Source organism: Eptesicus fuscus, unplaced genomic scaffold (assembly GCF_027574615.1).
Source record: "Eptesicus fuscus isolate TK198812 unplaced genomic scaffold, DD_ASM_mEF_20220401 scaffold_52, whole genome shotgun sequence".
In the NCBI taxonomy this organism is placed as follows: Eukaryota; Metazoa; Chordata; class Mammalia; order Chiroptera; family Vespertilionidae; genus Eptesicus; species Eptesicus fuscus.
Genome location: NW_026557626.1, coordinates 134609 through 150774, shown reverse-complemented (window position 1 = coordinate 150774; position 16166 = coordinate 134609). Strand labels below are relative to the sequence as shown.

At 48.4% G+C, this 16166-nt stretch overlaps 1 long non-coding RNA gene across 1 annotated transcript; it reads right to left on the bottom strand.

The window, feature by feature from the left end:
• Window positions 1–1900: 1900 nt before the first annotated feature.
• LOC129148488 (uncharacterized) lies at window positions 1901–14886 on the bottom strand. Its single transcript, XR_008555473.1, has 3 exons — window positions 14824–14886; window positions 3644–3767; window positions 1901–2364 (listed from the first exon to the last, which is right to left on the bottom strand). It is a non-coding gene; the product is annotated as an uncharacterized LOC129148488 (long non-coding RNA).
• Window positions 14887–16166: the final 1280 nt, after the last annotated feature.

Below are 16166 nucleotides of genomic sequence, written 5' to 3'. Positions count from 1 at the left end.
CAAGTCACAGGCCCCAGAACATCTGTGGCCTTATGTTCAGAAGAGGCACTTATCACCTAATTTCCTGCAGGTTTTCCCACTCACTATTGAAACAGTGTTTCTGTCCTCATTGTGGTTCCACCTCAGAGACTGACGACAAATGACACCAGCCTATGAAATGTCAAACTTCCTGGCACATGTCTCCTTGGCAGGACATGGATAGCAGGCTCCCTAACCATTACTGAGGCTTATGTAGTACATACTGTAAACAGAGAACATGGATCATATTAGTCACAGAAGCAGAGCAAAGGTCTCCTCTTCAGACCGACCTTTGCCCTCACCAATAATCGAGGCACTAGACTGAAAATTAAATGCACAAAGTCACGTGGCCTTTCCTTTAAGGCCACAGGCCACAATAAGTAATAAGCCAACATTGGACAGGAAGTTATTTCCGGACATTATGTTGTCTTTTCAAACCACATACACTTTTGGATAAACACAATATCTATTCATCTCTACAATGTGAAAGATCACATTTGTGTTTGCAAATCATCTGTGGCAGTGAATAAAACCAAAAATGAAAGGTACAAATGTAAAAATACCTTTAAAAAGATTCTAAACTAGAGCACAGGAGAACAAGGGGTTTGCAGGTTGGTGAATAAGAATCCCCCCAAATTTATCAAAGCATAATGTGAGTACCACTATGTCCCTGAAAGAGGTGGCACTTCTTAGCTGAGAAGGGGTGTCGGGATGAATCCTGGGTCAGGTCCATTTTCTCGTCACAGAGAAATGAATGAAGATACTGCCAAGAGCGTGGAGGAACCATAATGACTTCCAGCAGAAGTGAGAACACAGAATACATTCCCCTGAGCACCCAGGGGCGGTGACCGATGCTCACTCCTCAGGTGAGTCAGGTGTTACAGGTGAAATCTCCTCAGCGACAAAGAGACAGTGACCTCATTTGGGTGGTAAGTCTGGGCATGTTAGCAAGTACAATGCAGCTCCTTCAAGTCTCACCTGTACCTCAGATTTATGAGGATTCTAGCAGAGTGTATGTTCCCATAAAAAGGGATTACATTCATGTAAAGGGTCTCATAGACCCCCTTAAGTGTTCTTATAATAAGTGAGAAAAATAAACCATTCCCTGCACATTTATGGATTTTCTCCAGTGTGAACTCTGCGGTGTTTAGTGAGGTGAGACCTTTGACTGATATGCTTCCCACAGTCACTACACTCATATGGCTTTTCTCCAGTGTGAACTCTGTGGTGTACAGTGAGGTGAGACCTTTGACTGAAGGACTTCCCACAGTCACTACACTCATATGGTTTTTCTCCAGTGTGAACTCTGTGGTGTTTAGTGAGGGCAGCCCTTTCCCTGAAATGCTTCCCACACTCACTACACTCATATGGCTTTTCTCCAGTGTCATCTCTATGGTGTATAGTGAGGGAAGCCCTTACCCTGAAATGCTTCCCACATTCACTGCACTCATACAGCTTTTCTCCATTGTGAACTCTGTGGTGTATAGTGAGGTTACACCTTTGACTGAAGGACTTCCCACATTCACTACACTCATATGGCTTTTCTCCAGTGTGAACTCTGTGGTGTCTAGTGAACTCACACCTTCTACTGAAGGACTTCCCACAGTTACGGCACTTATACCGCTTTTCTCTAATGTGAACTCTGTTGTGTTTAATGAGAGCAGGGCTTTCACTGAAGACCTTCCCACAATCAGTACACTCACAGGGCTTTTCTACAGTGTGAACTCTCCCATGTTGTAGGTGGGTAAAGTTTTGTCTGAACACTTTCCCACATTTATTAGACTCATTAATCATATCTCCGGAGCAGAGACCTTTCTGATAAGCAACTTTCTGTTTCTGACTGGCAGCTGTTTCACATTCAACCCACTGATGATGTCTTTTTCCACTGAGACATTCCTATGAACTCTCATTGTTACTGTGTGGCTCCTCAGTGTTCAGAGTGGCCTGGTGCTGGAGAAGCCCTGAGATGTCTGGGGAGTCCTACTCCAACCTCAGTACTAGCTTCAGGCACCCCAGAGAAGTAGAACCAGCAGGTTGTCACAAGCGAAGCTCTCTCCATATCTTCTTTCCAGGGCTTCTCTCCACAGGCATCCTTCTGCTGCTGGTGAGGGTTTGCACTGAAACACAAGTCTCTCACACATGCATCACTTAACAACACATTCTTCTCAAAGTATGCCACTTGTAACTCAGTCAGGTGCAAAATACCTTTTAACACTGAGAAGCACGGCTTACACAGATGGGTCCTCTGTGTGGCTGCAGCTGTCTTGGAAGCCCTGACCTGAGAATCTCCTACAGACACACTGTGCTCAGAATAGGCCTCCCCATCATCCATTTTATGCCAAAGACCTGAAAACAGAGGAATGATGCGGAAATTAATGGTTCATGTGGTGACAGAGGGAAGTCCCATTATAAAACTGTGTTGCACATAATACATTGGTCTCATGCAAGTGGCTGAAAATAGAAGACCTGAAAGATGAACTAATAAGATGCAACTGTGAAGTTCCTGACCACTGAAGATCACAAAACAAGAGAGACTTCAACAGAAATAGAGCAAAATCATGGCAAGCACCACATGGAAGAGAAGCGGACTGTCCAGCTCATTCTGCTGCTAACAGCATTCAGTAGATCTTCTCTGCTGGTGACATGGGCAAGCTGTGCAGAAGGTTGGTTACATCTCATTCCAAATAAAATTCAATAAACAAGTAGCAGGTGTTTGAGGGGTGTTTAAGCATGAATGTGCTCCTTATAACACTTGCATAGGTCCATGTTGTAATATACTGCAGAAGGAGATGTGCAGAGGAATAGGTGATGTAAAAAGGACACATAGGCGAAGGTAGACAATGCTAGGAAGTCACCGATGAAATGACAAGTCAGCACAGTGTCAAGTGTGGAAAGGAAAGGTATAAATGAGGTGTGGCCATTGGAACCTCTACCAAACACTGTAGTACAGGAGCAGGATCCCGGTATAATCTGAACACCATCCTTATGTCATACTTCCCTGCAATTGCCACTCAGCCGGGCTAAGCATCCTCTAGGACCATCCTGTATGTTCACCCTGGAGAAACCCAGGGTTCTCCCTGTACCTCCTTTAGTAGAAGTATGTACAAACTAAATATTCTGAGTATCAATGAAAAGACAACAGAGGTGAGCAGCCATCACTTGCCCATAGCATTCAGCTTGCAATAGTATCCAGGGAAGGTAATATTACAAACAATAATTGGAGGGTCTTACAAGAACAGCCCCTGGTTCATGTATGTAAAGAAGATGACTGACACAGGGTCTTTATCGACAGGGAAGGTGCAAATGGGAAGCCATGGATCTGGATAGAGTCACCCTCCCTGGAGTGGAAGAGCAGGAGGGACCCATTACGCGGTCTGTAAGAATGCTGACACCCAGACACTTCCTGCAGTTTCTGAGGCAACTGGTGTCAGGGAGGTTCATGGAGTCTATTGCTCAGGGCTCTCTGCACAGCTCAGCACGGGCAGCCACAGCCCATTTGACAAGACAGTGGGGGAAATGAGCTGAGCCCATGGTCTGGCTTTGAGAGAGAGAGAGTGCTAAGTCTGGAGAATAAATAAAGAGTGGGCATCACCTCAGGACACTAGGAGAGATGTGAAGGTCTTACCTACGAATGATAAAAGTGCAAACACTTCCGGCATCACATCACAGTACAGACGTCTCTGAGCCTCATCAAGGATCTCCCACTCCTCCTGAGAGAAGGCAATGGCCACGTCCTCAAAGTTCATATCCTGTCATAACGGGCACAGCACATCCCATGATAAGATTCTCTCTTGAGATTCCAAGTTTGCCATTCTACCCACCCTGCACATGCATGTGCTCCCCTACTCCCCACATCAGAGAAGAAAGCAGCCCTTGGCCCATTAAAGTCAATCTCTCCTTATATTCTTACTGATGCTGTGTCTTCCCACAACAATAAAGGCAGATGAACAGATACAAGTTCCCTGTGCTCTCATCCTCAAATAGGAGTCACACTGCCCCTTTCAATAATAGTTGGTGTGAGGAACATAGGGTAGGAGGAGATGTTGCACATAATGGGAATGTGATGGATTTGACTCTGGTCTTGTCAGGCAATACCCATGTTGTCCTCCAAATTGTCCCTCCAAGACACCAAACAACATAGTAATGCCCATTGCACTTCTGACTCCAATCCCAGTTTGCTGAGGCCATCACTCTGCATTACCTGCTGCCCATGGTTCTTTCTTCCACACTTATCTCACACAGCTTCATTCCCAAAGGCACAACTTCACTGGTAACACAAATGAGCCATGACGAGGACAGGGTGTTTTCTAATCAGCTTCTTTCCCCAAATTCTAGTTCACCACCTCTGGAATACAGTTCTCTCTCACCCTTCTCTCTCCTCCTTTCCCCAGGCCGGTGGGGATTTTCAAGTGCAGGTGGCACTGATGTATGCTATCTCATTCCTAGTGTTCACTGGGTCAGCTCTCAACAACAAATGGCAGGTGGGCACATATATGGCCTCTAAGCTCTACACTTGTCATGTACCACCACAGCAACCCATCCTGTTAGAAATTATCCTAAAATTCCCCATATCATGCCATAAAGACACCATCAGAGATGGACTCCCTTTTCATTTATTTGTTCGTCATTGTTAGTGTCCGGCTGCTTTGCTTTTAGTCCCAGGCACCACACTGATGTCATCATCCCCTGTGTGTGACTGTGCCGCTCAGCCCGGGTTCCCCACCTGCCACACTGACATAGAGGGCACCTCCCATACTGTCCTCTGGGTCACTGCATGCTCTGCCCTCAGGAGAACCTTGGCTGCATGTCCTCACAGGTCCCTAGGCCGTGCTGGTGTTCAAATATGTGCGAATTCCACTGGGAGACCTTCCGGATATCCTTCTGGATAAAGCCTGGGGCTTGGCTGTGTTGTAAACCACCCCAAATGACCCTCAGCCCTTTGCCCAGGCCGGCAACGCTCCCAATTGGGGACCCTCAAACCGATGGTGGCGTGGCCAGCCTGCAAACAGACCTCAGCCCCTCTCTCAGGCTGGCAATGCCTCCAATTGGGAACCCTCATCTTGATGGGGGCATGGCTGGCCTGCATACTACTCCAGTTCCTCACCCAGGCAGGCACCGCTCCCAGGGGGGACCTCCACCCCGATGGGAGCATGGCCGGCATGCAAACTGCCCCAGGCCCCTCCCCCAGGCCAGCCTCGCCCTTGCAAGGGGACCCCCCACCCTGATCAGGGACCCCCTTCAGGGCATACCAGCCGGCCCCCACCTGTGCACCAGACCTCTACAAAAAGGTAGTATGCTAATTAGACAGGGAGACATGCTGGATGTCGTTCAGGACAAAGCCATGGTGGCAGGGCCAAGACAGAGGCAGTTAGGGGTGATCAGGCCACGAGGGGAGGGCATTTGGGGGTGATCAGGCCAGGAGGGGTGGGCATTTGGGGGTGATCAGGCAGGCAGGGGGCACCATTTGGGGGTCTAGGCCAGGAGGGGGGTAGTTAGGGGCGAGCAGGCTGGCGGGAGGACAGTTGGGGGCGATCAGACCAGCAAGGTGGGCAGTAGGGGGCGAGAAGGCCAGCGGCATGGGGCAATTGGGCATGAGCAGGCTGGCATCAGAATGGTTAGGGGCGATCAGGCAGGCAGGCAGGTGAGCGGTTAGGAGCCATTGGTCCTGGATTGTGAGAGGGATGTCCAACTGACATCCCCTAAGGGGTCCCAGATTAGAGAGGGTGCAGGCCAGGCTGAGGGACACCCCCTGCATGAAACTCATGCACTGGTCCACTAATACACACACACACACACACACACACACACACACAGACACACACACACACACACACACACTGAGTGGCCAGATGATGATGATCTCTAAACACATAATAATCTGGCCACTCAGTGTATATCTTGTTAGATATAAAAGGTAATATGTAAATTGTCCCCTTGACCTGGAGTTCGACCAGGAGGCAGGCCAGCCAAGCGCCATGTCCCCACCCACTGTCCAGGCTGGCCAGACCCCACCCATCACCTATGCACAAATTCATAATTCATGCACTGGGCCTCTAATACACACACACACACACACACACACACACACACACACACGCACACGCACACACACACACACACGCACATGCACACGCACACACACACACAATGTGTGGACTGATTATTATGCGTTCAGAGGTCATAATAATCTGGCCACTCAGTATATCTTACCTGATAATAGACATGTAAATTGACCGTACCTTCGCTACACCCACAGCCAATCAGAGTGAGTATGCAAATTAAACTAAAAAACATGGTGGCAGCCCCGCCCGCCAGCCGCTCCTGGCCTGTGAGAGTTGGAGAAGTCAGGCGTCAGCGCCTGAGGCTGGCTGCAGCCAGAGACCAAGAAGCTGCCTGCCCCGTGATCCCAGGCTGCAGCCAGCGTCAGAAGCCTCACATCCGCCTGCCCCACGTCCTGGGGGAGACTGAGAAACCGGGCCACAGCGCCTGAGGCTGGGTGCGGACCGGGAGACGAAGAAGCTGCCTGCCCCGGGATCCCAGGCTACAGCCAGCCAGAGAAGCCGCCCTCTCCATGTCCACCCGTCCCAAATCCTAGGGGAGACTGAGAAACCGGCCCCAGCGGCTGAGGCTGGCTGCAGCCACGGAGACCAAGAAGCCGCCTGCCCTATGATCCCAGGCCACAGCCAGCACCAGAAGCTTCATGTCCGCCTGCCCCACTTCCTGGGGGAGACTGAGAAACAGGGCCCCAGCACCTGAGGCTGGATGGGACGTGGGAGATGAAGAAGCCGCCTGCCCCGTGATCCCAGGCTGCAGCTAGCTGGAGAAGCCGCCCACCCTATATCCACCCACCCCACGTCCTGGGGGAGATGGAGAAACCGGGTGCCAATACCTGAGGCTGGCTGTAGCCCGGGAGATGAAGAGGCCGCCTGCGCTATGATCCCAGGCCGCAGCCAGCCGGAGAAGTCGCCCACACTGCATCTGAGGGAAGATGGAGAAGCTGCCCACCTGCGGTCCAGGCGTAAGCACCTGCAGCTGGCTACAGCCTGGTAGACGGAGAAGCCGCCCACCCCGCAGTCCCGGGCACCAGTACCTGTGGCTGGCTTTGGCCTGGGAGACAGAGAAGCTGCCCACACTGCAGTCCTGGGCACTAGTACCTGCGGCTGGCTGTGGCCTGGGTGACACAGAAGCCGCCTACCCTGTGGTCCTGGCCGCTAGCACTTGCGGCTGCAGCACAAGCGAAGCCACCTGTCCACCATCCCCTGAGGCTGCAGCCAGCCTGGGCGTCTATGGCTGACCAGAGGGAGGGAAGCCCGGATCCCGAGTGCCTGTGGTCGGCTGGAGGAGGAAATCCTGGGTACCGGGTGTGTGCTGAGGCAGAGGTGGTTAGGGGCAATCAAGCCAGCAGGGGAGCAGTTAGGCTGGCAGGCAGAAGCAGTTAGGGGCAATCAGGCAGGCAGACGAGCGATTAGGAGTCAGAAGTTCTGAATTGTGAGAGGGATATCCAATTGCTGGTTATACCACGAGGGGTCCCAGATTGCAGAAGGTGCAGGCCAGGCTGAGGGACACCCTCCCTGCTGCCCCCCGTGCAAGAATTTCTCACACCGGGCCCCTAGTATACTAAAAAAAGAGTAATATGCTAATACAACCTGGAGACCTTCCGGATGTCCTTCTGGACAAAGCTGGGGGTTTGGCTGGCCTGCAAACAACCCACAAACGGCCCTCAGCCACATCCACATCCCCCAGCAGGTACCCTCAACCCAAATGGGGCATGACCAGCCTGCAATTGCCCTCAGCCCCTAGCCCAGGCCGGCCAGGGCCCCCATCTTAGACCCTTACACCAATGGGGGCACGGCTGGCCTGCATACTGCCCCAGTTCCTCACCCAGGCTGGCATCACCCCAAGTGGGACCCCCACCCCATTGTGGACATGACCGGCTTACAAACCACCCTAGAACCCTCACCCAGGCCATCCCCGCTCCCCAAGTGGCCCCCTAGCCTGAACCAGAACCTCCTTCAGCGCAGACCAGCTGGCCCTCACCCATGCACCAAGCCCCTATCTATACTAATAAAAAGGTAGTATGCTAATTAGACCAGGAGACATTCCGGACATCCTTCCAGACAAGGCCAAGGTGGCGGAGCTAAGGCAAAGGTGGTTAGGGGTGATCAGGCCAGGAGGAAAGGACATTTGCAGGTGATCAGGCCAGCAAGGGGGACCAGTTGGCTGGCAGCGGGGGCAGTTGGGGGCAAGCAGGCTGGCAGGGGGACAGTTGGGGGTAATCAGGGGGACAGTTGGGGGCAAGCAGGCCAGCAGGGGGGGAAGTTGGGTGTGAGCAGGCTGGCGTGGGGGGGGCAGTTGGGGGTGAACAGGCCGGCAGGAAGGGCCAGTTGAGGGCGAAAAGGCCAGCGGTGCGGGATAGTTGGGAGCGAGCAGGTCAGCAAGCAGAGTGGTTAGGGGCGATCAGACAGGCAGGCAGGTGAGTAGTTAGGAGCCTCCAGTCCTGGATTGCAAGAGAGATATCCTACTGCCAGTTTAGGCCTGATCCCACAGGGGATCCTAGATTGGAGAGGGTGCAGGCCAGGCTGAAGGACGTTCCACACCCCCCCCAAGCATGAAATGCATGCATTTGGGCCACTAGTATATAAATATATATATATATACACATACACTGAGTAGCCAGGTAATTATGATCTCTGAATGCATAATAATCTGGCCATTCAGTATATATCCTATATAATAAAAGGTTAATATGCCAATTGTCACCTCGACCAGGAGTTCAACAAGCAGGCAGTCTGGCCAACTGCCCATGTCCCCTCCCCCTGGTCAGGCTTGCCGGACCCACCCCATGATCGAATTCATGCACCAGGGGTCTTATATATATATACACACTGAGTGGCCAGATTATTATGCATTCAGAGATCATAATAATCTATCCACTGTGTGTGTGTCTCTCTCTATATATATGTATATATACATAGAGAGAGCAGTGATGGGCAACCTTTTGAGCTTGGTGTGTCCAACTTCGCCAAAACACTGAACATAACTCGGGTAGTGTGTCACTTTGAGGAAAAAACTAACTCCAAGACTCTAGTCGCAAATGTTTCATCCTCAGAAGCAGCAAATGTTTCATCCTCGGCATGCGGCCGCGTGTCATCAGAAATGGCTACGCGTGTCATAGGTTCGCAATCACTGATATATATGTGTATATATATATATATATATATATATATATATATATATAGAGAGAGAGAGAGAGAGAGAGAGAGATTGAGAGAGAGAGAGAGAAAGAAAGAGATATCTATTTTTTCTTACATTAATTTTATACATTCTAGTAATTGTACAAAATATATATAGTAGGACTTCGGGTTACGTCACAGATCTGTTCTATGGTGTGACATAATGCCATTTTCGCTGTAAGTCAAAACCCACCTACATAAGCACCTACGTCATTCACATGGCACACATACACAGCAGAAATGAAGTGAAACAGTAAAAAAAATTTAAAAGAAAAATAACAATTCCTGACCCTTACTTGTGGTAAATAAATAATAAAAAGCATAAAGCACATACGTACACATAAGGGTAAATACTGGATTATCCTTACCTTTACTACAGTTGTTGGCTTGCACACTGGACGTTGCAAAGTGGGGACAGACAGGCTTACACTAGGCTGCTGCGGGGAGGAAGTTTGAGAGGCAGACCCTGCAGAAGGTGCTGGAGATCCTGGGTCAGGGGAGTCCAGAGAGGAAGAACCTGCAGAAGGTGCTGGAGATCCTGGGTCAGGGGAGACTGGAGAGGCAGAACCTGCAGAAGGTGCTGGAGTTCCTGGGTCAGGTGAGTCCGGAGAGGCAGAACCTGCAGAAGGTGCTGGAGATCCTGGGTCAGGTGAGTCTGGAGAGGCAGAATCTGCAGAAGGTGCTGGAGATTCTGGGTCAGGTGAGTCTAAAGAAGCATATGAGGTAGAGGGTACAGGATCTGTTGCAGGCCTCTCCACCATTGTGAAATAACGTTCAAGGCTAGTCTGGAAGGATACCTTCTTCTTGTCCTCCCAAATCTCCTTGTAACACCGCAGGCTATCCATGACCCCTCTGGCAACCTTAGTGTACCTGTCACTGTTGGGGTCCTGAGCCTCAAACCTTGCCAAGGCATCCTCTATCATGGCAAAGGCCCCGCTAATTCCTTGCTTGTAAATCTTCTGGACTCTGGGGTTGGTGTGTCTTCCTCTTCAATGAACTGCTGTTTCAGTTGAGTGAGGTCCTCGGGAGACAGCTCCTCCCCATGAGATGCCAGTAGCTCTGTGACATCCTCAGCCTCCACCTCCAAACCAAGCTGCTTACTCAGTTCAACAACATTCTTGATGACAACCTCCACTAAATCCTCAAAGCCATGGAAATCGTTCACAAACTGGGGACACAATTTTTTCCAAACACCATTCAAGTTCGTCTGCTTAACTTCATCCCAAGAATCAGAAATGTTTTTTACAGCAGCAAGAACATTGTAAGATTTCCAAAAGTCATTGAGAGTCAACTCTTTGTCCTTCTGCGTTGCCCTAAAAGCCATAGCAAATGTCCTTCGGAGGTAGTAGGCCTTGAAAGAGGCAATGACATCTTGGCCCATAGGCTGTAAAAGGGAGGTGGTGCTAGGTGGAAGGTAAACCACCTTGACATTGGGGTGAAAGTCATTCAAATCGGCAGGGTGACAAGGGGCACTGTCCAGCACTAGCAACACCTTAAAGGGCAGGCCCCTGGAAGCACAGTAGTCCCTGACTTCTGGCACAAAATTGTTGGCGAACCAGTCCTCAAATACGCTCAGTGTCACCCATGCCTTCTTGTTAGACTTCCAGATGACAGGTAGTAGACCCTTCCAGATGCCCTTGATTGCCCTTGGATTCTCGGCCAGACACACCAAGGGCTTCAGCTTGAAGTCACCAGCAGCATTAGCCCCAAGTAGCACACTCAATCTCTCCTTGCTGGCTTTGTGGCCTGATGCTGTCTTCTCCTCCTTGGCAATGTACTTACGTGTAGGCATATGTTTCCAGAACAAGCCAGTCTCATGCACATTAAACACTTGTTGATCACAGAAACCCCCCTCCCTAATGATCTCAGCCAACGCACTAGGAAAATCACCTGCTGCTTTGGCATCACCACTAGCAGCTTCCCCTGGCATCTTAAGATTATGCAAATTAGCACGAGCCTTAAAACGCATAAACCAACCTTTGCTAGCCACAAACTCTTCACTTTCACTCCCTTCCCCCTTTTCTTTTTTCAAGGCCTCAAACAATCTTTCAGCCTTCCCCTGAATCACCATCTGGCTAACTGGGATACGCCGTTGATGCTGCTCATCCAGCCAAAGCACTAATAATCTTTCCATCTCAATAATGAGACCACTCCGCTGCTCTGTAACCACAGTTGATTTCATAGGAGCAGATCCTTTCACATGTTCAAGTACACGCTTTTGATCATCAATAATTGTCGAGACAGTTGTGGGACTTTGGCCCAGTAACCGGCCGATATTTGTAGGTGTTTCGCGCTCTTCTGAGCGTCTTATTATGTCTCCTTTCACTTCCATTGTGAGGGCTTTCCTTCTTTTTGTAGCACTGCCATCAGAAGAATCTGCCTTATGCTTAGAATCCATAAGGAAGGGCAAAACGTGTTCAAAATAACAATACAAACAAAAGAGAGCGAATGAAGCACAATCCAAATGGCTTATAAACGGCGACTGACTGACAGCGTCTTCCTTGTATAGCGCCGCGTGATGACTTATTCATCCACTCCGCTGGTCACCTAGTTCCCGAGCAAACTGCGTGCAAACGCCTTACATCGAATGACAGAACTTTTTTTATATATAAAGAAATTGCAGATGGCCTCGTAATCACAAAACAACGTATGTCGAGTCCGAAGTAACCCGAGGACTGTCTGGAGAGGGAAAGAGAGAGAGAGAGAGAGAGAGAGAGAGAGAGAGAGAGAGAGAGAGAGACATCTATTTTTTGTTCCATTACTTGTATACATTGTTTAACTCTTGTAATTTATGTGACCAGGGTTGGAACTTGGAACCTTCCGTTATTAAAATTATTTGCTGACCCACTTAGCTGTTTGGCCTCGGTCACACATATGTGACATTTTAAGTAACAAACCAATAATGTACCTGAGAACGGATAGATACCAAAACCATCATGACTTAGATAGTGGTGGAAGGCTAGAATAGCATTCATGGGATTTCAAGTGTCTTTTTTACAGGGAAATATTTAAAGTAAGCTATATCACTGTCAGACTGTATTACTGCATCTATTATTTTATAGGCCGAGAATGAAGCTCTGATGAGGTCAGTAGGAACTTGGTATCAGCAATGCAGGCTGCAGGGAAACACCAAAAGTGTATTTTTTAAATGTCCATTTTAAATAAATTCTACTTAAATCCATCTTTAGAAAAGGTTTAATCTTGATGCTTCCCAATAATTTTACTGTTTTATTGTGAAAAGTTCTGAACATATTTGATGGTACTGAATCAGCATATTGAAAATAAAATATAATGATGTACTATTGAAATATTCAAAATCACCATTTTGGCTGTTTGAACCACACAAGGATGCGAGTATTAACACCACGGATATTAATAAAGATTACAAACTACCCATAATCAGTACAAGCATATAGCTTTTCTCCAGTGTTAACTCTCTTGTGGATAAGGAGGTGATTATTGCAGGTAAAGGATTTCCCACATTCACTACTCTCATAAGGTTTTGCACCACTGTGAACTCTCTTGTATTGAGTGCAGTTACTGCGTTCCGTTGCCTAAAGGACTTCCCACAGTCACTACACTCTTAGGGCTTTTCTCCACTGTGAACTCTGTGGTGTTGAATGAGGGTAAACCTGTGTGTAAACGACTTCCCACAGTCATTATGCTCATGGCTTTTCTCCAGTGTGAACTCTCCTGTGGATAAGGAGGTGATTATTGTGGGTAAAAGCTTTCCCACATTCACTACACTCCTAAGGTTTTCACCAGTGTGAACTCTCTGGTGTGGACTGATGATACTGCTTTGATTGAAGGACATCCTGCAATCACGACACTCATACAGCCTTTCTCCAGTGTGGACTCGGTTGTGGAATGAGTTTGGACCTCAGGATGACGGACATCCCATGATCACTACACTCCTATGGCTTTCCTACAGTGTAAACTCTTCTATGATGAATGAGGTTAAAGATTTCTCTGAAGGATTTCCCACATTTGTTACACTTATAATTCACTTCATAAAGGTCAGGCTACTGAAGATCACAAAACAAGGAAGACCTCAAATGAAATATGACACACACATGGCAAGCACCACATGGAAGAGAAGCAGGATTGTCAGCTCATTCTTCTGCTAACAGTGTTCAGCATGGTTTGTCTGTTGCTGACATGGAAAGCTGTGCTGAAATATGATTATGTCTCATTGCAAGTAATCTCTCTCTCTCTCTCTCTCTCTCTACGTATATAAATCTATCTCTAACTCTATATCTAACTCTATATCTATCTATATCTATATCTATATCTATCTATATCTATATCTATATCTATATCTATATCTATATCTATATATACATACACAAGGGTAATATGCAAAGTGTCCACTCGGGAGTTCAACCAGGAGAACAATTGCTGGCAATTACCTGCGCTGACCACCAGGGGACGGTGCGGAACATGGTAGGTGACCAATGGCAGCAGCAGGGAGCTGAGGGAGTGAGGGAAGGAGGAGGCAGGCAGGTGAGGGGAAGCATGCCATGGCAGTATGGGTGCAGTGAGGAATGGAGGAGGTGGGGAGGCAGGGAATCAGATTGACGCTGATCGGTCCTAGGGACCCCATGAACAAATTTCATGCCCCAGGCCTCTAGTATTCAATAAATTAGTAGCTGGTGTTAAAGAACTATTTAAGCTCGTATGTACATCTCATAACACATGTACAGGTCAATGTTAGAGAATACTGAAGACAGAGCAATGCAGAGGAGCAGGTGATGAAACAAGGCCACACAGGTGAAGGTAGTCAAAGGCCAGGAGGTCACAGGTGAAATGACAAGTCAGCAAGGCATCAAGTATGGCAGAGAAAAGGAAGAAATGTGCTATTGCTCATGGTATTTATGCCTGAATACCGTTGGAAATGAGCAGGTGCTTGGTATGATCTAAACATCACCCTTATACCATATCTAGCCCACATTAGCAACTCAACAGGACCAGGCCTCTTCTGAGACCATCCTGCATGTTCACACTGTAAAATAAATCAGGGTTCATCCTGCATATTCCTCTCTACAAGTATGTACAACAGAAATATTCCACGTATTAATGACACATGACAGCGATGGGCAGCCAGCACTGGCCTAGAGCCATTCGGCTTGCAATCATATTTAAGGAAGATAATATTACAAACAACGGAAGTGTGATCCTTTAAGAACAGCTCAAGGTTCATGTATGTAAAGACCATAACCTGGCACAGGCAGTCACCAAGGACCTTTACCTAGAGGAAGGAGGTAGAAATGGAAGCCATGGATCTGGACATAGTCACCCTGCCAGGGAGAGGAATAGCAGGTGGGACCCATTAAGCTGTCTGTAAGACTCCTGACTCCCAGACACATCCTGCACTGTCTGAACAATGTTTGTGGAGTCCTTCGCTCAGGGCTCTCCACAGACCTCACCCATGGCAGCCACAGCACATCTGACAGGACAGTGGGGGAAATGAGCAGAGCCCATGGTCTGGCTGTAGAAGAGTGAAAGCTACATCAGAGGAATAAAGGAAGAGAGAACATCACCCCAGGACACTGGGAGAATGTGAAGGTCTTACCTACAGAAGATACAAGTGCAAACACTTCCAGCATCACATTGCAGTACAGAAGTCTCTGAGGCTCACCAAGAAGTCTCCATTCCTCCTGAGAGAAGACAATGGCCACATCCTCAACGTTCATACACCGTCATAATGGGGACGGTACAGCCCACGGTCAGATTCACTCCTAAGGTTCCACCTCTGTCATATTGCCACCCTCCACATCACTCTGCTCTCTCCATTCCACACACCAGAGAAGATACCAGGGCTTCATCCCATGAAGGTCACGGTAATGTTATATTTCTACCGATATTTTGTCTTCCCACAATAAAGGCAGTTGAGTAGAGAGAAGATAACTGAGCTCTGGGATTCACATGTATGCCACACTTCCTCTTGACAGTAGAGTGGGTGTCAAGAACATAGGGCAGGAAGAGATGTCGGCCATACTGGGAGTATGAGTGATTTATTACAGGTCTTATCAGGCTATACCTGTGTACTCCCTCAGATTGTTCCTCAAAGACACCAAATACATTGCATCAAACTTCACCCTTACAACCACAATCCCAGAGTGCTGAGGCCATAGCTCTGTATTACCTGCTGCACAGAGTTCTTTGAACAACACTTCTCTCACACTGCTTCTTTCCCAGAGGCACAACTTCAAAGGCAACACAAATTTGCATTGGCGAGGACAGGTTGTTTCTTAATCACCTTATTTTCCAAATTCATAGATTACCTTCTCCATAATCCATTTCTGTCTTACCCTTCTCCCTTACCCATGCCCATGGAGAATTTCAAGCCTGGGGAACACTGATGTATAATATCTCATTCTTAACCATCAATGTCACCCCCAACTACAAAAGGCAGGTGGGTATATAAATGACATCCAAGCCCTGAACATGGCAGGTGGCACCAAAACATCACCCTTTCCAGGCATTATCCAAAAATCACCCTTATTTTGTCATCCAGACTCCACCAGAAATGGACTCTCCATACTTTCACTCTTATGTCACTGTCACGGTGCTCTGGCCATGAAGTCACACTCCCTCTCCAAGTGCTCATCACTCTTCCTGCCACACCTCTCTCACACCTGCACTGCTACAGTCCCGCCCCTGAGATCCTCTCCTCACCCTCTTACTTATTACTCAGCATGTGTGGTCCAGAGAACGCTTGTCAAATTCAAACAGGATCAAGTACTGCCCAGACTCTGACAGTCAACACTCATAGAGGCAGCCTTGAATCCTGCTCTGAAGGCCTTTCTCCAGGACTGTTTATCCTTAAATCTAACCTATGAAGACTCACAGTCAGATCTCAGACACTCAGACCTCCCCTCCCCTGGTGCTGCAGGGTTCAATGGGGTCAGGCTG